This window comes from Rhipicephalus microplus, chromosome 3, assembly GCF_043290135.1.
Source record: "Rhipicephalus microplus isolate Deutch F79 chromosome 3, USDA_Rmic, whole genome shotgun sequence".
NCBI classification, from domain to species: Eukaryota; Metazoa; Arthropoda; class Arachnida; order Ixodida; family Ixodidae; genus Rhipicephalus; species Rhipicephalus microplus.
Genome location: NC_134702.1, coordinates 110344647 through 110368118, shown reverse-complemented (window position 1 = coordinate 110368118; position 23472 = coordinate 110344647). Strand labels below are relative to the sequence as shown.

Genomic DNA, 23472 nt, shown 5'->3' with positions numbered 1-23472 from the left:
CCTTTGCTCACACACTCTGGCGAGCTCGTAGACAGTTTAGGCTGACAGCTTTTCACCCCAGCAAAGAAGTTGTGGCGCTTGAAATAGACCTGCTTTGTCTGTTTAAATAGCCACTTTATGTTACATTTCGTGAAGGGTCATCAGGGGAAAAGAAAGCAAAGATTTAAACGAAAGAAAAAAATTGCGGTGTGCACGTGGTTTTATTTTGTTTGTAATTTGCTCCTTTCAGACACTTACCGACGAGGAAAATTTATCATAAAGGATTAGAGTGTTCTATTCTGAATGGCATTTGTGCAAAAACAGTAGTGCTAAAATGAGAAGCCATGGAACAAGCACCTACTATTAACTGAAAGTTTATTGTCTGAAAGATGTAAAATGCGAGGACACATTTATTTTATTTATTTATTTATTTATACATACTGCAGCCCTATTCAGGGCTATCGCAGGAATGGGATGTTATATAATACTAGGCAACAGAGAAAAAATACAAACAAATAATACAAATTGTGAAGCAAGTACACTCGTAACAAAGCAAAAGTAAAAATGATGTTGATGACGCGTCAGTAAGATATTCATCGACAGCAACTATGAAGTCGGTTAGTGATAAGGAGCGAATGCTACCAGGCAGGGAATTCCACAGTTCTTTTGCACGCGGAAAAAAACTGTATTTAAAGGTATTAGTACGAGCAAAGAAAGGTGTTACATTCAAAGCATGGGAACTGCGGATACAACTATCATCAGTAAATGTAATGAGGTTACCATGACCAAGGCCGGAGGAGGAGTCAATAATTTCATATAAAAATTTTATCGCAAGAGTTGTGATGGGATGTTTATTGATTGTAGGGCTGTGGTCGGTGAGAAGTTGCAGCTATAGTTATGAAAAATGAAACGGATAGATTTTCGCTGAATGTTATCTAGCAAGCTTATTTCACAGTGTTTGTAAGGGAACCAAACTACGGATGCATATTCGAGAACAGGGCAAATGAGTGATTCATATAAAAGCAGTTTAGTATCTCGAGGGGTGTTAGGTAAAGTACGGTGCAAATAATCTAATTTTTTTAACGCTTTACGACATACATGATCAATGTGGCTAGTCTATGAAAGGTGTTCGGTTAGAATTACTCCTAAATATTTGTACTGTGAAACTCTATTGAGCTGGGTGCCACCTAGAAAATAGTCAAAAGAGAAGGGGTCGCGCCTATTGGTAAAAGACATTACGACTGTTTTAGTGCAGTTAACGTTCATTTGCCCTGTCACACCAGTTGCTAAAAGACGTGAGTGATTGCGCGAGATGGTAATGATCGTCAATGGAGTTGATAGTTTCATAGAGGATGCAATCATCTGCATAGAGTCTTATTTTAGATGAGATGCTATGAGGTAAATCATTAATGAAAAGTAAAAATAATAAAGGGCCTAGAACGGATCCCTGAGGAACACCGGATGTGACGTCAATGGGAGATAAATCTGTGTCGAGCTGAAAGAAACGAATTGTGAGTGCGAATGAAGAAAACTAGCTATCCAAGAAACATTGCGAGGGTTATCGAGAATGAGGTTTAGTTTTAACAATAGCTTAGAATGAATGACGGAATCAAAAGCTTTGAAGAAATCAATGAAAATGGCATCTATTTGGTTACCTAGGTCTAAGTTATAAGCAACGTCATGCATGAAATCGACTAATTGTGTTACAGTACTATATCCGCGACGGAAACCATGTTCAGCTGATGATGGCATAATATTAGAGTCTAGGAATTCGATTATATGTTTGTGAATGATGTGTTCTAAGATCTTGCAAGAATAAGGTGTAAGAGATATTGGTCTGTAATTAGAAAGTAGTTGTTTATCTCCTGATTTATGCAAGGGAAGTACTTTGGCAGATTTCCATGATCCTGGTACTACACCAGAGTCCAAGGATTTCTGAAAAATTAAGCTAAGGTATTTTGCTGTCCATAAAGAGTATCGTGAGAGAAAAGAATTGGGAATGCCATCGGAACCGGTACATTTTTTAGTAACAAGTTTCAGGATAAGGTTTAAAACGCCATCACAACTAATTGCGATATTTTCTAGTTTATTATTCTGAGCAACATACTTAAACTCTGGAACTGCATTGTTATCGAGGGTGAAAACAGATTGGAAGTACAAGTTGAAAGCATTCGAAATGACATCAGGGTTGCTGGTTATAGCATCGTTAATTTTAAAACAGAAACTGCCAGTCGTACTAGGCGATACTGATGTCTAGAACTTTTGAGGATATGATTTTAGTAGTTGAGAAAGTTGCACTGAAAAATAGAAACCTTTAGCATTTTTAGTAATAGTGCGAAGTTCATCCTGAGCTTTTTCAAAGGATACGCGAGCCTCGGGATTAGATTGTTTAATTTTACGCAGTCTGCTAACACGTCGTGATAGGTGCAAAATATCACGGTTAATCCAAGGAAGTTTATTGTTTATCTTGTTTGTTTTCAGTGGAACGAGGCAAGTTATGCATGACCTCACTAGCGATTCAAAGTAATGGACAAGCACGTAAACATGACACTCGGTACTGAGCGACACAAAATGATCAAGATTATCTGCCAGGGCGTCAACAATAGCCGTATCATCAGCCTTAGAAAAATCATGATACGTGGTATAGCTGAAACGTTCATGTGGAATGGGACAATTAATGTTCACGAGGACTGCATTATGATCAGAGATACCTTCTAAGATCTCGTATGTGACACCTAAATGAGCAAGACTGTTACTAACAAACACTAAATGAAGAATGGAGTTCTGCCGAGTATTTTCATGAACTAGTTGTATTAGGTTATGTGACAAGGAAAATGTAACTAGATCCCTACAGACAGGGGCACTAGAAGCAGAATACGTAAGTGAAGGCCAGTGAATGCCGGTGATGTTGAAGTCCCCTAGAAGTATCAAATTCAAACTATCCAGGTGATGCTCATGTACGAAATGTGAGAGATCGTCGAACAGATCGTTAGAGCCATCAGGAGGGCGCTAAATACCACATATGGTTAAATTCTGCTTATTTATTATTAGCTTGCACCAAACTGATTCAACGTTAGGGGGACCAGATAGAGCCTTAAAACTAAAATCTGAGCGTAAAAGCCAAACCACACCACCCCCTTTTCTATTCTGGCGATCACAACGGAGAGCAAGGTAACCAGTAGGCGTGAATTCAGAATCGTGAATTTCATCGTGAAGCCATATTTCCGTGATGCATATAACATCAGGAGAACATGAAGAAACTAGCAAAAAAAATTGGGGGAATTTGTTAGTAATGCTTCTGGCATTAACGTTCAAAAATGCAAGATCGGAAGCGGGTTGATAGGACGGTCAAGGCAGTGATGCAGATGCGTTAGTCGTTCTGGCATTGCTGCCAAAACCACGAGCTATTATTAGTTTGTTTGAGGGGCCATCCCAATTATACCGAACGTTATCGATAAATAAATGATCAAACCTCATCTTGACAATTGATCCGTTATTACGATGCTCAGCTGAAGTGTCCCATAGCTTTTTACGTACGGCGCGTACTTTCGAGGAAAAGTCTTCGGACAGTTTTATATCAGAATTTTTCAACTTGTAAGCAATCTTTAGCAGTAATAGTTTGTCATTGAAATCTAGCAATTTCAGAATGACAGGCCAAGAACATCCAGGACGTCTTCTATCTAACCTATGGGAACGTTCAACACACGGACAATCAACGGCAAGCCTGTTGAACATGTTCACTACCTTGGAATGCAGTGTGTCACGATTCTCATCCTCATCTTCTGGTATACCATGAATAATGATGTTGTTCCTTTGCGAACAGTTTTCAAGATCATGAAATTTAGCCGTTATGTCAGCCACTGTGCGTTTTAAGCAAACAAGTTCGGAACGAAGCTGCTCGGAATCTTGCTCAGTCAGAGCTTTGGAGCATGTGTTTTCGAGAGCAGTCACACGCAGTTTCAAAGCGTCAAAACGTGTCTTCACAGTATTTTTTATTTCGCATATGTCTCGCGATAAATTTTTCTGGCAAGCAACTAAATCGGAAAGAACTTTCACGAGGGAAGGGTTATCACAATCTGACACTGCCAGCTCAACTGACGACTCAAGAGCGCTTAGGGAATATTCACGTGACTCATCAGGTTTACTCAATTTTGAAGCAGCCACTTTCTTTGGGCCTAGGTTAAGCTCAACGTCCCCGCTCAGGAGTAGGCAACTGAGGCAATCAACGACATGGGAACAGTAGCACAAAAGACCAATACCCGAATAACCATGTGGGCAACACAGCAGCAGCAAGAATCGATCATCAGACCGGATACAGCAGGAGTTGTCGAGGTAACATACCTGTGCAAACAAGAAGATGCATTTAGGCAACATGCCGAGGCTGCTGCTGCTGCTGCATTGCCCACTGCCAAGATGTGCGAACGACCGGGCTTTTATACTGGTGATGCCTGACGCCACCAATGTGGTGGCGTCACTTAGCGAAGCTGCAATGATTGTAGCGTCCACAGGTGTGCGCAAGATCCCAGCTGTGTCAAGCAAACACGCCGAGAAACCAAGCCGATGTCGCTCTTCGCTGAGGGGGCCATCCCACAGCAAACCACCGGTGATCGCCACGTGTGCGTCTGAACTAGAGATCGCCGGGCACTGGACACGAGCGGCGAGGCCGGCAATGAAATTCAGGAGCTGTGCAAACAAGAAGATGCATTTAGGCAACATGCCGAGGCTGCTGCTGCTGCTGCATTGCCCACTACCGAGATGTGCGAACGACCGGGCTTTTATATTGGTGATGCCTGACGTCACCAATGTGCTGGCGTCACTTAGCGGAGCTGCAATGATTGTAGCGTCCACAGGTGTGCGCAAGATCCCAGCTGTGTGAAGCAAACACGCCGAGAAACCAAGCCGATGTCGCTCTTCGCTGAGGGGGCTATCCCACAGTAAACTACCGGTGATCGCCACGTGTGCGTCCGAACTAGAGATCGCCGGGCACTGGACACGAGCGGCGAGGCCGGCAATGAAATTCAGGAGCTGTGCAAACAAGAAGATGCATTTAGACAACATGCCGAGGCTGCCGCTGCTGCTGCTGCATTGCCCACTGCCGAGATGTGCGAACGACCGGGCTTTTATATTGGTGATGCCTGACGTCACTGATGTGGTGGCGTCACTTAGCAGAGCTGCGATGATTGTAGCGTCCACGGGTGTGTGCAAGATCCCAGCTGTGTCAAGCAAACACGCCGAGAAACCAAGCCGATGTCGCTCTTCGCTGAGGGGGCTATCCCACAGTAAACCACCGGTGATCGCCACGTGTGCGTCCGAACTAGAAATCGCCGGGCACTGGACACGAGCGGTGAGGCCGGCAATGAAATTCAGGAGCTGTGCAAACAAGAAGATGCATTTAGGCAACATGCCAAGGCTGTTGCTGCTGCTGCTGCTGCATTGCCACCTCATGGTTGCATTACCCACTCATGGTTGATGCTACAGGCTGGCGGTTAAGTTATCAATCCGAAATTTATGAAATCCCACTGATGGCCTTGCCAGACTCATCACTAAATTTGTGAATGAAACAAAAGTGTTGAAACAAAGTGAAACAAAAGTGTTGTCAAGGCTCAACGGGAGACACTTGACTCACCATGCTAAAGAATATAGGGAGAAACAGTATTCTGGCAACCGTGTAGAAAAAGGACGATTACGTGACCGCTGTTAGCGACTTTGTGCCGTTAATAGCAATAACATTTTTTTGCTTGACTGTCGTAGATGGAAGTCATACACTTTTATTTTGAAATTATTCACGTATATGAAAAAAATTATTCTGTACATATATGATGTCGGAGACCTAAGGCATGTTTGTGTGCCTATTTTCAGTGCCTCAAACATTGTTTTGCCGGCATCATTTTGACACCTAAAATGCACCTTTGTAAATCCTGGAAGTCCAACTTCTAGTCATTATCTGCAGGTCAAGAAAGTGTACTTGATGTCGACATTTGCTCTACGTGTGTATTTTAGGGCTCCTCACGGCTGATCCACTTGATGGCGTTCAAAACATTGCTTGTTCACCTACACGAAGCGACACCAGCCTAACCTATGTGAGTTTGGACTCGTAAGCATATGGTCATGCTTCCAAAGCTCAACATGGCCTACTTCACAGCTGGTTATGTTGAACAAATTAGTTCTATTCCTATGTGTTCATGACTGGCTAAAAAGGTTCCATTTGCAAAATGTTCAACTCGCTTCTACAATTGCTGTTATATGAGACAAGTGAAAACTTCATTGTTATCAAGAAACACATGCATTGTTTCATTTTCCATTCTTACTGTATTCAGTCTCATTTATGTCAAATGAAGAATTTAACATTTTCTGCCATTCTTATAGAATGTGTCCATTCATTATCTCTCTACTTAAAAGGAAGCCTCAGAAAGTAAAAGCAGTGCAAAGGAGACGACGGAAGATGATGCCACTGAAGCTGTTCTTCTCCTTGGTGTCCACCCAGCAGATTTTTACGACGTTGATAGCGCTGCAGTTGTGTCCCTGCTGTAGTTAAACCTGAACAAGACGACGGAATCTCTGAATAAGGCTGTGCAGGTCAACACAGATACAGCACCCAGAACTAACCGAACACTCCTGGATTTGTTTCGCAGTGACGCTTGTGTTAAAGCGTTCACAGGTGTAGAGAATATGAGGCTTTTAATCACTATTGCTGATGTGGCTCAGGTTGACGATTTTAAGGCAGACAGATGTGTCTTAGAACGCATAACTATAGTACTCATGCGCCTAAAGACTTTTCTATTCTTTAGGTGCCTAGCAACATTACTTTCAGTGTCTGAAGCCACAGTGCACTGTTATTTTTATGGCACAATGAGCCCCTTGGCACCTGTCCTAAAAGCAACTATTCCATGGCCAAGCAAGGCAGAAGTGCTACAGAATCAGCCTCAATGCTTTGAGGCATACAAGGATGTTAGAATCGTGCTTGACTGCACAGAAGTTGAAGTAAATCTCACTGTGCATCATGCCGCATTCTAATATATTCCCACTACAAGGTAGTTCATACCGTTAAATTTTAGTTGGAGTATCTCCAGGTGCTCTGGTTACATTTTTGAGTGACTGTTTTGGAGGTCACGCTTCTGATAAAGCGTGCGTGGATGATTCAGTTATTTTAAATAAGCTAGAACCTTTCAAGGCCGATGTAATGGTCGATAATGGATTTAATATTGATACAACATGTGCAAGCATGAAAATAATTGTTGTGCAGCCTCCATTTCAGTGGAAGCAGACACAGTTCTCTTAAGAGGATGCGGCCAAAACGCTGCATATTGCCCGGGCACGCGTGCATTTGAAAAGGGCAATTCAGCGTTTAAAACTGTTCCGGATATTGAAGGGCCCATTTCCCTGGGAAATGTTGGCTGTCATTGCTAAAGCAATGATTATCATAGCCGGCATTGTTAATCTGTCCTCACCTGTGCTTGCAGACAGTAGATTTCAGTAGGTTTTTTGTCTGTCAAAGTGAACCTTGTATCTAAAGCTGCAGCTGAATATTCAAGTCAATGTTATACCAATATCATACTGCGATGCATCAATATAGAAAACAAAAATGGAATACCACAGCCAACTGTTCACCTGTCATGATTGATAAGTGAAGTCTCAGAAGAAGAGGACAAAATAAAAACGCAGATTGTGAGCAAGAAACGAAAATATAAGAGGAGAAAAAGAAAGAAATGTGCACAGGAACATAAGATTTGGAAGGCTGGTGGGTGCAGAAAAGAATATTGTCCAAGGCAGCAGATGGTTGAGGCAGCCTGGGCCCTGCCCGAGCACTACAATGCTTCGAAAGCTGCCCAAGTTCCCACCATGGCAAGCTGCTGTCTTCATGCTCCGGTTGTCCAGTTGGCTAACGGTGCAATGAGCGACTGGGACAGCTCAGCGTCACGCCGCCAACCTTGAACAAGCCCGGGTTTGCGGACACTCGTCTGCCATGCCAACAGCGCACGGGCCAGAGTGGCCTGGGACGTGCCTGGAGTACCTACTGGCATGAGTCCCACTACCAACGGCTGTGCACGTTGCCTCATTTGCAGAGCGGCTTTTACACTAGCGGAGACCCCAGGACCGACGGACGTGGTGAGCAACGGTTGGATGTAAGCGCAACAAATAGTCGTCGCAGGTGGCCAACACAGCATCAATTTAGTCAGTAGTTACCGAGAAGGACGAGAGGAGTTTAGAAACGCACGTGCAACTTGGACATGCTAGAATGTGTTAATAATTGTGTTTAGGGGAACCTAGTTGATTCTATATAGTTTTAGTCTTCTGTGTGTGTTATTTTTATAATTAAGTTGAGGGAAATTGAGTGTGTTTTTGGGACACACTGTGTCCCCTTCATGTGTCAATACCACAGACTCGGGCAAAACGTGCCGGGCACTATCCACACCGTGACACCATCTCTTCACTTTCCTTATCGTTACATGGTCATGTCCTTTATATAAACTACCTTCACAGACCCTCACACTTTTCTCCCTCTTTGTTTATGCTATGCTTACTACGTTATGTAATTGTGATAGCGTAAAAGTAGGTTAAAACAGCTATTTGAGTGAAAGGTCATTGCTTTTCCCATTAAAATACCGTAATATGCTGAGCAAGCCCTCGCTCCCTTCTTCAAGATACCGTTTCAAATAAGCACCAATGACCAAGCAAGTGCAACAATTTTTTTTTCAACACAAGCATTGCTAGTGTAAAAAGTACCACTAAAATGAGCACACTGATTGTATATTTTGTTAACGAAATTTCATTGCTGTAAATAAATGAAGTATTTTCATAGAAACACTGATGGGCCTTTTATATTTTTTGCGGCTCTCCCGTCACCATCTTGAATTTTGGTTCGGGATTGAGCAAATGCCCCTCGACGAATCTGGTCGGATTTTTCTTCATTGTAGGGAGGTGGTGGGTGCTCACTCGTCATTTCACGGTATCATTTCTATAACGTGAAAATATTTTTTGGCATTCATTGCTCGTAGTGGCTTCTACTTTACCCTTAGGCTTGTGACGTCCGAGAGGCCTCGAAGTGGTGCACTTAAAATTTTCTATAGCCAGTCGAATCACGCGGGATTGTTCGAATTGACTGATGGACTCATTGAGCAGATGGGAGTATTTAGTGCAAATAACAAACAAGTATTTAATCAAAAAAGTGCAATGGCTATAGATGAGAAAGTCGGCTAAGCGGAAGACATATATATGTGAAATGAAAAAAGAACAGCACAAGAAATTATATAAAGTGATGAAACAGTAGTGTATGGACGGATAAATAACAACGTACACAGTGCTAACACCAACCAGTCTAGTTGGGTGCTCTCCAGCAATAATAGTATACACTGAATGAAGAATTAAAATGCACAGACATTGCGGTATGCTGATAAGCTCCACGAGATAGATGAACAAAAATTATGAAAAAGATCATGCTTCTGCTTTGGAGTTTCTTGTGCATCACAAAGAGCACTACTACAAGAATGCTTGAAGCTAGTTACAAAAAAAAACGTTAACAAAATAGTCACATTAGGAAGTTCTGGGCAGACCATGCCTGTTCATCGTGCTTGTAGGGGAGTTGACGAAAGTGGTGCTGATGGTCTTGCCAGCTTAGATGACGAGGGTCTGGTGTTGCAGCAGATTATCTGTTGTATGGAACAGTCCATGCGAGGTTCATGTCACCGATGATCGTACACTTCGCTGGTTCAACGTCAACTGCCCAAGAATTACTTTTGTGTCGTACACATAGATATAAGAGATGCATTCCACCAAGGCATGCCGATTGGCATGTCTCGGGTGGACGAAAGCCTTGGAGCAATAGCGTTCCTCAAAGACGGCTGTAGGAAGTCTCCCTCCTGAAGCCTCAGCGGCCTTTCCTTGATAAAAAAGGTGCGCGAGCAAGAAGTACAGACGTTAATGATGACCTCCTAAGTGGTAAAATTGACTAACTCTGGCAAATAGTACACAAAGTAAACATGCTGTAGTCACTGAACCAAGCTCAATAAATGACAGACACCTCTTCACAACAATCACCAGTGATTGCACCTGGCTGTACACAATAAGGTGTGCTTCTTCCAAGTCTAGAAGAAATAGTCCTAATTGTACTTGTCATTAATAGGAATGAGTGGGTCTCAAGGAATAATTTTCGCCATCACACAAAATGTATGGCACTTTTTCCTGATTCACAAGGTCAGAAATTCGCTCAGTTTTCCCACGTGTTGGGCTTTTGATTTTAAGCAACACAGCTGGCTTTCCATGACTAAAAACAATTACATCTGGGCTGAATCCGAGCCACGAAACTATTGGGTTTATAATAAGGACCATATTGAACACTTCCTCATCAGTGTTCAATTTGTATTCTTCAATAACTGGTTGCTCACAAGCCTTTCCATATCTCATGGCATCACTCCCTCCAAAGTTCTTGGTCAGGAGCTTGATTATCTTCTCTTGCCAGCTGGGTTCTGGTGATGGCACAAACCTGTATAATGTGTGGCATTTGCTGCCTGTAATTCGGAGCGTTCGCTTCCTTTGCCACTGCGTGCTGTTCTGATCTGCAGTCTGTGTGCTGATAGTCGCTGCTCCTTCTGAGCTTACAGCTACCATTTATTCATAAAATTTTAGAAGCACAGGGCTCATATGCTTCTTAGAGGCTCTATAAATTTTAAACTTGTCGAAGTCTCTAAAGGGTGACTTCATGAAATCGCAGCTCTACAAATTGCTGTACATGTTGGCTTGCAATAATGTGCTGTATTAAATGTTGAGGTTCACAGCATGTGCTGCCATTCAATATATTCTCGGCACCTTCTTCTGTGTTCGAGCTTTGGAAACAGCGTCCCTTCATATGCCTCACCAAGGCACTTTGAGGAGCAGATTCAATCAGCCACTGTCGGATTGCAGCGAGTTTCATAGAGTCCAGTTGGATTCTTCGTGTTGACTGTAAATGGCACAGCTCCTTTACTTTTCTCGCTTTATATATGCTCTTCGCCTTTAGTTTCCTTCACGTCTGCTTCATATCGGTGGATGTGAGCTCGTCCATGTTTAAGATGCCAATTCTGCAGCAATGAACAGAATGTATTACATGTAAACAAAACATTCGCAATGAAGAGCCAAGAGCCGTGTGAGAATAGGATATTCATGTACACACTAGAAGCATTAATAGATTGATTGTTATGTGGGGTTTAACATCCCAAAACACCATATGATTATCAGAGACGTCGTAGTAGGAGCTCGGGAAATTATGACAACCTCCACCTCCACGCAAAAAGCAGTCCACTGACCTGTCTTATTTTACTGTTCAAGGATAACGGCAAATTGTGCAGGAGTATACGGGTAACCTCATTCTCTGTTGTGTTCATATCTGCTTGATCATAGGCAGTGCATGATCGTAAGAAGTGGAATTCCCTCCAACAGGGCAATAGGGTGAAGTGTCCTTACAGGCAGCACCTTAGATCCCCTTCTGTTCGACATCTACATTAACTACATGATATACCCGCCGGACAAGGTCACAATTGTTCTGTACGTGGATAGCAGCCTGTTTATCTCTGGTTCAGGGGTTGGCGAGGTCATTTATAAGGTGAATGCGCTCCTTTCCGTCTTGTTTCAAAATGAAAAAAAAATCAAAAGCAATCTTATTTAGGATCACTGTCAGACAGGTACATGCACGTGATGAACTACCACTTGATAATGTACCAATTGAGATATTTAGCAAGCATAAGGTATTTGGTGTCGTTTCAATACTGTACTCAATTGAACCACCCCATGTTAACATGCCAAAATCTTTGGTATCAGCAACAGGTGCTTTGTCAGAATGTCGCCATCTCTTTCCAGAAAAGATTAACTTACATCAGCACTATTTTTGTTGCACATTAACTACTGCATGCTTGTGTGGGGCGTTACTATTACTACTAATGTACACAAACTTCTTATTCTTCAGAAACGGGAACTTCAATTACAGCCAACATTCGATATCTTCAAACAACGTTACCTCTTTCCTTAGTCATTTTTTTTTCTATAAAGTTCTTTCTAAAACCACTGTCAAGACTACAATGGCAGTTTTGTGGCCAGTGCACCTGTAACCAAGACAGATGGCTTGACCCGAAAAGGCGTACCAATTACCGAATGCAATCACTAGTCTACAATGTCCCTTCACTTTTCAATAAATATGAAAACAAAGAGTTTCACGCATCATGCCTTAACCCAGAAAAAGAATGAGGTGGCATTTTTTGTTTTCCAATCATCCGTGGCACCTGTGTATGAAAACAAGTGCATAGTTTTAATGCACTGTTGCCAATGTATCACTCTATTTCTTGGTTCACTTGTGGTATTTTCTTTATTGTAGTTTTGATTTGATGTGAAATTGCATAGTTTTGCTATTATTCACTAATCGATAACTTTGTGAAATTACCTCTGTCATACACGGATTGTTATGTGTTTTGATTTATACAACCCATGAATACTTATATACTTTATTTTGTTTCACGCTGTATACGGTGCTGTTATGAAGGACCTCCAGGCACTTTTAAGCTGTTTACAACAGCTTTTTGCTCGCAGGAATCATAACAAATTGGGACAAAATCTTGGAAATAAACATTTTACCAATTGAGTATGAAAAAAAAAGAAAGAAAGAAACCCTTGAATGCTACTCATGGATTGGAAATCTCCTTTAGGCATGCTTACCTGTGTGTAAAGAGCAACATTGCAATCATGTGCTTGCATCTCACAGAGTTTCCTGCTTCGCATGAGCAGTGACCCTGCAAGAGAAAAAAACAGTTGCACTAGCTGCATTTCAGAAAGGCATGCATATTCAATAGTGCATAGATGGTTCGTGGGGTATAATTATATAAAATTTTATTCTGCACTGATCATGTAGAACTGTTAACACTTGTTAACCTACTGGTTTTCATTGCTGTAGCCTACATGCCGATAAATAAGCGGGGATTTTCAAATATTTGTTGCTCTCTACCTGTGAAGTTATACATGAGTGCAATAAACACTTTTTTTAAGTTGGTGCCCCTTCGTTGTTGTTAGTCTTTTTTATTATTTTTTTTTGTTGCGCAGTCGTACTGCATCGACTACTATCCTCGACCACCAACTTGCCCAAAATTCTGTTCATTATTTTCATTTGAAATTAGCGCTTATACGGCGTGGAAACCATCAATGCGACCGAACAGATTACGCTTCAACAGTCAGACACAACCAAGTGTCTTTTGGTAACAAATGCATGAAAATGTAGTTTCGGCCGTGCAAAACTGTCCACAGTCGTTCACTTGAGACCACCCGAGCCTGTGGCTGTACTCTTCAGAGCATCGGCGCTTCCGTCGGAGCCGCTAGTACAGTGTCTAGAAATATACTGCCTAGTGTGCTGAGCGCACGCATTCCGTACAAGAGAGCGTGGCCCCACATGTGATGACTGCACTCAGATGCCACAAGCGGCACTGCGTGTCGAGAGGGTGCACGAACGCGCGAAATTTCTCTCGTCCTGTTGCTGCCTGGGCTCGCCACGTTTAAAATCAGTGTGTGACAGCTGCAATCTGATTTACTGTGAAGTTTGACGGCGCCATATGTACACTACAACACCCTGAGATGTTAAAAGCTAAGCGGCAATGCAAAGAAAGGGCGTGTATTGTGCGGCTGTGTCAAAGAAGTTATCGGTCGAACAAGGAAAAGGTGTCTTGTTCCCTGCTCTAAGGGATCCAGCACGGTTTCCTGAATGAAAAAGTACGATCAAGAGGGCCGACAAAAGGCTGAATCCGAGGGCTATCGCGTGAGAAAAGCATTCTGAAAGTGACTCCACCGAACTATCTCTTCGGATTAGGGTGAACGGTGTCGGGAATGAAATCGCCGTTTAGGCAAAATTTCAAATATTAATATTTATCTAATCAATCGAAAATATCCTTTCGAATTTCATTCACACAGTTTTTCTCCCATGTCAACGTCGGAATCCCTTTCCAACAACGTTTTGAGTATCATATGCGGCGAGTGTCAGATTATTCATTGGCATGTTATCATTCTTTGTTTTTACTGGCATCCTAATGGAATGCAGGCTAAGAGGTAAAGGTTTTAGGGTCTTCTGTGATAATTCTTGCTCTCAAGAACAAAGCACACTTTAAAAAATAACTCTGGTGGTTATACTGTCATTGGTTTTTAAAATTAATTTCTTTGCAAACTGCAACCACTTTGAGCATCTATCTATCTATTTATCTATCCGTCCGTCCGTCTGTCTGTCTCCCTATTTATCCATCTATCTATCTATTTATCTATCGAATTGCCTACGTATGGGTGCCCTCACGATCACTCCCTTAACTTAGGGTCTTCGAAATACTTTGCAAGAAGAGCCAAATGTTCGTGAAATGCCAATGGTGGTTCCAGTGTCGACTATCCTATTTCTTGCATATATTTAGCGCCACTTCATAATGTTTCACTCAATAAAAAATTACAACAGAGTTACCTTGCAAAGCATTGATTCCCAAGTTACGTGGGATCTGCGTCTTTCTTTTTTTTTTTTTTTGCGGGCAGTAGCGGATGGCGAAATTTATGCCACGAAATTATCTTCATTTAGTATTGAAAAGTGCCAGTACTGTGAAAGAAATCGAGTAGTTCTTATACAATAAAGCATTATGTAAAAAACACTCCAAAAATGCAGGAAAATATTAGTTGGCCTCACGCGGCTCGGCCTGCTGCAGGCTTTGCAGCGCTTGTGGAGCGCACCATGCAGACGCTCTGCAAGCGCACCATGCGGGCGCTGCCGGCAGTCATCAGCTGCGTGGCCATCTCCTAGCCCGCTCTCAGCACACCAGGCAGTATATTTCTAGACACTGTACCGCTAGTCGAGTTGTTCAACGGCTGTGCAGTGAAACCACTCGTCGTGTGCGCAGGAGAAAAACACGGCACGATGTCTTTGCGCGGGTGGCGTGCCGCTGACTTATTCGCGCGCGCTGTGCAAGATTTCACTGTTGTAGTGATGCGGTATATTGCTATACATAGTGTGCACGTGCATCATCCAGCGCCCTTTCGTCACTTCCGAAATGCGCCACCGACATGCCCGGGTACCTAGCGACTCCATCGCCTACCGCTGCCGTGTTGTGTTGTCTCCTCGTGCTTGCGCCCGTTTAGTTTTGCCTCACGATGCAAGTTTGAGGGCTGCTATAGTGAGGCAAGTTGATTTAGTAGTCCCTGAAGAGGGAGCAGAGCTTCGGGGTGTTTCTTCGTTGAAAGTTATTACCTAAAATTGGGAACACACATTGCGATTTTCTGAAAAGTACCGGCGTGTTTGGCTGGCACGAATTATCAACAATAAATAAAAAACTACTTGAAGAAACCCGGTGATATTTGCGTCTTTAGGTGTAACTTCATTCCGGGTAAGTGCCATATCCAAGCACTTACCTGCAAACAGAGATAGCTTACCAAGATTCTGTCCATACAAACTTGTCCGCGACCCCTGCGTGCAAAATTAGCGTGTCAGGTAGGCAGTTAAAATCGTGATGGCGATCGTGAAAATTCGGGTAATGCATTGAAACAAACTGTGAAAATGGGTGCGAAACAATATTAGTTCACTTTGAAGTATAGCCGATCGGTTCTAGTTGGGGGTCAGGATTATGAAAAAATTGGTCAATGAATTCTTCAACATGGTCTCCATCATTTTCAGGGACTCCACTGTACATTAGGGTACAAAAAAAGTAAAATACAAGGTCAAAAATGTGTCAAAACGTACGCAAAAAAAAAAGAGAAAAAGTGGTGACCGGCAATACCGCGGCACGCACCACGTGAAGTCTATATCTGCCTCGCATAATATTCATTCCTCGGCTGTTCCCACAAGTTCCAATCAAAGAGGCTCAATATGAGCATTGTTTAAAACACCTGGGGGGGGGGGGGGCGCTGCAATGTATTAATATCTCTCGTAAACTTGCCTAGCTCTGCACGACGCGTTTTCGATGATGGGAGCTGCTACGCTTCGCTCATCCGCTCTTAAAATTGTGGCTCGAGAGACTTTGGCCTTTCACTTGTTCTTGGGCCGCGCAATTTGTAGTGTTTGTAGTGAAAGTGAGATAATGGGCCCTCGTAGGTCGTGGCGGGCAGCCGGTGCACGCGGTGGCTGGTATACGTGTCGCACATCTTGATTTCCTGGTCTTGTATCGAGAGAACAAACGAGACCTTCGTGATCTGATGAGCTCGTTAAAGTACGACAACGAAAAAAACCACAATGTTTCTCTTTCAACAGCGTACACAGCAACTGATGACGAGCCCCCAACAAACCGCGCTGCAGCACGTGAACTGCCGTAGGTACCCCGGCATGGTGGGCGAGGTGACCGCGCAAAACTCGAGTTGAGGGTAGCCGTCTATTTTATTGTAATTTGAATTTTCTAGGCTGAATAACTTTGAACTGCCTGTCCCTATAGCTACCGTTCTTGCTGCACTTACCTCTTGCGCTTCAGTCTACGGAACGCGCTGATTATACAAGTAAAACAACAAGGTCTTGAGAAGCCCTTTAACGAAAATCGCCGCGCGAGCCGGTTCAGAAAAAAGAAATGCACTGCGCAAGCGACAAAAAAAAAAAAAAAGCGCTGAAATGGCCCGCGAGAGAAAGCACATTGTGTGCGCTACACAGATTGTGCGCAGGGATTTTGCAGTTTCTATCTCTGCGTTGTCCCTCAAGTGAAGGTTGCCTTGAACGAAAATCTCAAGTGATCTCATGACCTCTCAAGCGCGAAGCTGTGTACAAACTTCGCCTTCTCGGTGCCCCATTAAGAAAAAAAAAAAGGAAAGCTTGGAGGACGGTTGAGCTTCGCCGTCAATAGTATAGTATGTGATATCGTAATCGGACCCTGTTCGCATCGCCGTTTCAATCTCTACCCTCGCTTCAATTTTCGGCGGCTTATTATGCCTTCAACAGTGCAGATACAATGTGCAATAAGCGCCCAATCACCCTTGATAATTTATTTTATCATTCACATAACGCGGGCTAGTACAAAAACACACATAACGCAACTCGTTAATTACCGTTTCATTCGGCTGTCCGCGATAACCCTGCGTATGCACACTGCCAATGAACGTTAACCGCGTCCGCAGATTCATAAATAAGGCCCCCTGCAATCGTCAGGGCCGGCACGGAGCCAACGAAGTCTCCGCGTGAGCGCGACCCACAGAGGAAGGAAAACATCTCCGAAGATGCGCACAATTTCTCGAATGCAAAACTGCCGTACGCAACGCATTCCATCTGAAGGCGAGGCAGAGGGGAGGCGAGGCAGACGGTCGGGCCGGGCCACAGAACACCTACCAGTGGCCGGGCGGCCGGGGTGGCCGCGGCGCCGGCGTGGCGGCGAGGCCCCGGCGCCCGCCTGTCCCGCTAGTGCAGTCAGAAGGTGCTGGGAGCACTGAAACGAACGAAGCGGCCGAGCCGGATGGCATGGCAACGTCTTGGGTTCTGGCGGGTAATCATAGCGGGGGCCGTGTAGTATACTGAAGCTGTCGAGAGCGTCTCTATTTCGCGCGCGTGTGTCGTAGCCTACGAAAGCGCATTTTGAGTGCTTGTAACACATTCCTGAGATTCTAAACGATGTCTCAGCGTCTCCTACGCGTCATGGCACACAAATGCATGTGCAGGTGCGTCGTAATTGCGCTGAGTCATTGCCGGTTTGTGGAGCCTACCGACCCTTAAAGAAAGCGACTATTGTTCAGCTCGATTGTTTCTTGAGTAACCTGAGTACACGTAACGCTACCTCATTGTTAATATTCACCATCAGCCTGACAACGTCCACTGCAGGACAAAGGCCTCTCCCATGATCCACCACTCAACTCGGTCCTGTGCTTGCTGTTGCCATTATGTACCCGCGAACTTCCTAATCTCATCTGCCCACCTAACTTACTGTCTCCCCCTAACCCGTTTGCTTTCTCTGGAAATCCGGTCAGTTATGCTTAATGACCAGCTGTTATCCTGCCTACGCGCTACATGCCCAGCCCATGTCCATTTCTTCTTCTTCATTTCAACTATGATATACTTAACCCCGGTTTGTTCCCTGATCCACTCTGCTCTCCTCTTGACTCTTAAGGTTACAACTACTATTTTCCTTTCCATCGCTCTCTGCGTCGTCCTCAATTTAAGCTGAAACCGCTTTGTAAGCATCCAGGTTTCTGCTCAGTAGGTAAGTACCGGCAAGATGCAGCTGTTATATACCTTCGTCTGGAGGGGATAGTGTCATTGTACCAGCCATGAGCTGAGAATGCTTGCCGAATCTTCTCCACTCTACTCTTATTCTTCTAGTTACTTCAGTCTCGTGGTTCGGCTCCGCAGGTACTACCTGTCCTAAGTAGACGTATATACCTTTTCCAACTTCAAGTGCACTTGCCACCTATCTCGAAGCGCTGTTTTCTTTCGAGGTTGTTCATTACTTTCGTTTTCTGCCGGTTATCTTGTATATTCCAAGAGAAGGAAAGCGGGAAAAGGGGAGACAAAGTTTGGTGGGCAGATGAGATTTGGAAGTTTGCGGGTATGAAGTGGCAACAGCAAGCAAAGGACTGAGTCGACTGGCAGAACAGGGGAGAGGCCTTTGTCTTGCTGTGATGATGATGAGTATGTGAATTTAAAAGTACGTGGGTGAGTGGGCCTGAGTATGGGTAGGAGTAAGTATGAAGGCAAATTCTTATGTGAGTGCGGAGGTGAGTGAGGGCCTATGATCTTGAGCAGGCGTGAGTATGAAGGTGAGTGAGTAACTATGAGTTTTAATTGAGGTGCACGAAAAATCGAAGTACAAAAACGAGACACGTGGACACGGCGCGCTGTCTCGAGGTGTCTTCCTTTTGTTCTTCAATTTTTCGCGCACCTCAGTTAAAATGAATTACCAACTCGCCCAGCAGTCCGTGTTTCTCTAAGAGTGTGAGTAACGTGAGTATGAACGAGAGCCATGAACATTGAGTGTGAGTAGGCGTGAGTATGAATGTGAGTGACTGTGAGTAGGCGTGAGTATGAACGTGAGTGACTGTGAGTAGGCGTGAGTATGAACATGAGTGAGTACTCATCAGTGTGAGTAGTCGTGAGTATAAACGTGAGTGAGGGCCTATGAGTGCTAGCTGGCGTGAGTATGAACGTGAGTGAGTACTCACAAGTGTGAGTAGTCGTGAGTATGAAATGACTGAGTACTCATCAGTGTGAGTAGTCGTGAGTATGAACGTGAGTGAGGGCCTAGAGTGTGAGTAGGAGTGAGTATGAACGTGAGTGAGCACTCTGAGTATGAGTATAAGTGAGTATGAACGTGAGTGAGTACTCATGAGTATGAGTAAGAGTGAGTATGAACGTGAATGAGTACTTTCAGTGTGAGTAGAAGTGAGTTTGAACGTGAGTGAGTACTCATGAGTGTGAGTAGGAGTGAGTATGAACGTGAGTGGGTATTCTGAGTGTGACAAGGAGTGAGTATGAACGTGAGTGAGTACTTTGAGTGTGAGAAGGAGTGAGTATGAACGTGAGTGAGTAGGAGTGAGTGTGAGTAGGCATGAGTATGAACGTGAGTGAGTACTTTGAGTGTGAAAAGGAGTGAGTATGAACGTGAGTGAGTACTCTGAGTGTGGCAAGGAGGGAGTATGAACGTTAGTGAGTACTCATGAGTGCGAGTAGGCGTGAGTATGAATGTGAGTGAGGGCCTATGAGTGGGAGTAGACGTGAGTATGAACGTGAGTGAGGGTGAAGGCTGAAAAAATTGTGGTGAGTGAGCATGAGTGAGTAGTCTCTGAAAGTGCCGACCTATGGTTGTCGGCGAGTATCGAGTGTCCTCTTCGCGACGGCGGATCGTATGTCTGGTGTCCCAAAGACGTGTCGCTGCTGCTGCTTGGAAGGTAGACCAGCCGGGCAAGTCAACGACGTGGTTAAAATACCATGTCTTCGCGACTCCGATCAGATAAAAAGGCACGTAACGCAGTCTGGCGGCCTCGTCCCACCTATTAGCGGCACTTACGCGGTCGTAGTCATCAAGCCAGTCGTCTACGTCTTCTCCCCGAAGACCAGCGAAAAGCGAGGGTTCCCGCTGATGTCCGTGTATGTAAGTAGGAGGGGCAGCTTGCGGTGGTGCGTGGTTGATGACATCAGTGCCGGCAGGCTCGGTCTGAGACATACTGCGTGACTGTGGGCACAAGCGGCGGCCTGAATGAAGCTCCAGGGGGTATAGCGGGCTGCGGGAGGTCAGAGGACCGAAAATCCACCTCCACCACGTATGAAGTCTTGGTAGTCTCGGCTGCGTCAGCGTTTATTTGAGGAAAGACCTCGCAAAACGAACGGGCCGAGCCAGTACACAGACGATGACGATTATGATTACCCAGAGTGGCAATGAGGACAAAGAGACAAGCTGATGATGGTGATTGTGATCATGCATGGATGATGACGATGTAAGTAACAAATGCCCACAATATATATGAAAAGTGTATACCTGAGGGCTCGTTTTCCCGTGTTTTGACACAATAATAATGAGATGTAACAAACAATAATGCCAAAAAATCTATAGGGGAGGTTATTAGAACCAATGTAATGTAAGTAAGTAGACAGAAAAGTGGGCGAAAAAATAACTTGCCGTGAGCAGGAATCGAACCTACGACCTTGGAAGAGCATCGAACGCATTATTCGAAGGTCGTAGGTTCGATTCCTGCTCACGGCAAGTTATTTTTTCATCCACCTCTCTCTCTACTTATTTACATTACATTGGTTTGAATAACTTCCCCTATAAATTCCTTGGTATAATTGTATGTTAGATCATATATATATATATATATATATATGTGTGTGTGTGTGTGTGTGTGTGTGTGCGTGTGTGTGTGTACATATACACGTTAAATTTCTCAAAACAAGATGCACCATTGCCTGCCAACACTTTTGACACTTAATAGAACTACACTTATATTACAAAACATCGTCATAAATTTGCTGGCTTCCAAAGGCGTTACGCCAATAGAATATTTGGAAAGCAGCAGAATTTAGGCTGACAAGCAAAATCAGAACTGGTTACCATGAATTTACGCAGATTAACAGACGGGCTATATATACAATTAGCACTTTTTAATATGTCTATCTGTTGTTTTTAATATGTTCTCTGTGTAATAAGCCTTCCAAAATCATCATTATCTTCCGCAAAACTGGCATGATAAAACTGAGTCGTCCAAATATAAATGCTGTAACAACGTTAATTATACTCGGGTTTCCCATGAAACAATGGAGTGCATGTAGGCTCATATAAGGAACACTGTGCTCTAGATATCGTAGAGACTGCAGACAAAACGAGCGTATGATTTAACCGCGGTTTTGATACTTCTCCTCTCTTTGTAGTTTACCAGTAGCCACTTATGATGTAACGCAGCTCAAAACGCTGCTTGAGTGAGAAGCTAGGCAGATCCGTGCAAATTCCTATTGACATCTTTTTTTCTTGTGTGTGGGTTGGCATACTCTCGAAACAGTGAATGTATCGGTGCAATTTCGGCGTGCCTGCATATTCACTCTGCACCATGGCGCGTAGCAGGTGCGTTCACTGATAAAGGCTCAGAAACGCGTTCAACGCGCTAAAAATAGGCAATTACAGGATTTCGTAAGCATCGGTGTGCACGCTCTCAATGCAGACGCTGCCGAGATCTTCAGTACCGTGGGACAACAGCGCCGCCGCTACTGTCACCCACCGGAGAATCAGCCGAGATGCGGTGCGGCCTCCTCGTTCACTCCACTGCCCCCTTCTAGTACACTGTAACCAGGTGCAATGCGACCGAACAGATCACGCTTCAACAGTCAGACACAACCAAATGTCTTTTGGTAAAAATAAAAAGCGCATGAAAATGTAGTTTCGGCCATGCAAAACTGTGCACAGTCGTTCACTTGAGACCACGTGACCCTGTGGCCGCACTACACTTCTAGTACACTCTAGCCGTACTTTTCAGAGCGCCAGCATAGAGTGTACTAGAATTGTAGAGTGGCGTGACCACGCCTCGTCACAGAACACCCATAGCTTCTCCGCCTGATGCTTTCCTCATTGCCCGTAGTGGCGGCGCTGCCGTCGAGTAGTACTGAAAGAGCCGCGCGCAGGAACTGCTACACACTTCGGCTACTCTGGTGCGCTTTTTCGATGCAGATTTCTTCGTACTTGCCCATCATTCCTGTCTAGCACATGATGTCATAACCCTTGAAGTATGACACGCCAATCTACTGAATTTGAGCTCCATAAAAGTCCTTGTGAGAGATCGAAAAATATTTAGAAAGAGCGTGTCTTATTCTGATTTCCTCTGTCAGCCCTTTTTTCGTTGAGCAGGCGTCTACAATATTAAGAATAACTGAGTTGATTTACTGGTAGTTAGCTGCGCTCCGAAAGCTGTGGGATGAAAAAAAATACCGTGTCAAACGCACGCAGAACCAGGAGGCCGTAAGTAGAGGGGCGAGGAAGGGAATCTGAACGCCATACACCACGAAATGTTTTCGTAATTTAACTTTTCAAGGTATACTAAAATGTTTACACGTATTCACAACGACCACCCATTGCCAAAGTTAGTCGTTCTGCTGCACTCCCTGCTCAAAAAAAAAAAAAAATCCTCTGTAGCCTTGCGCCGAACGTTTACAGTTGGCGAAGCTGAATAAAGCGTGTCTCTGTACAAATGCGCACTGTAAATTTTACCTTTTCGACAATATGGGGTCTCAAAACTAGCGTAGTTGGCCGAAAAATGCACGGCGTAAAAATAGCAGCTGTTCTAAGGAGCATTGCATGGATATTGTTAAGGGGGCGGTGACGTGTCACTTTAATGCGTGTACTTGGGAATATATATACGTTTTTGTTTGCGTGTGTGTTTACTGTGTACATATACAAGTTATATTTCTCATAACAAAATGCACCAACTCCTGGCTTACACTTTTGACACTTATTAAAAGAACTACACCTGTAATACTAAACATCGTCATAAATTTTCTCACTTGCAAAGGCGTTACGCCAATATAATATTAAGGAAGCAGTACAATTTAAGCGGTCGATACAAAATGAGAACTGGTTACAGTGAACTTATGCAGAGTAAGAGACGGGCTGTGTATATATACAACTGGCACTTTTTAATATGTTCAAGATAACGCTATCGTATATAGAGTTTTTGACTAGGAGGTACAGACGTTCTTTCAGCTCGGCTCCCTGGCTCGGCCTCCAGAAGCTTGCATAAAAGAAGCAAACTGTGCGCGAAAGCACGCGGTTAAAACAAGAAAGCCTTTCAGAAAGCAATAATGACTATCTTTCGCAAAACTGGGATCATACAATTAAGTCGTCACCGATATAAATATGGTGACAACATTACTTAGTTGGGTTTCTCAAGAAACAATCGAGGGCGTATGGACTTATATGAGGAAGAGTGCTCTGGATATAGAAACTGCCGACAAAACGAGCGTATGATTTATTCGCGGTTTTGATACTTCCCTCTTTGTAGCTCGCTGGTAGCCACTTATTATGTAGCACCGCTCAAAGCGCTGCTTGAGTGAAAAGCTAGGCGGATCCGTGCAAA

General features: G+C 43.9%; 1 pseudogene; it reads left to right on the top strand.

Moving 5' to 3' along the window:
* The first annotated feature begins 6828 nt into the window (after positions 1-6828).
* LOC142802902 (uncharacterized) lies at positions 6829-7733 on the top strand (annotated as a pseudogene).
* The last annotated feature ends 15739 nt before the right edge of the window (positions 7734-23472 follow it).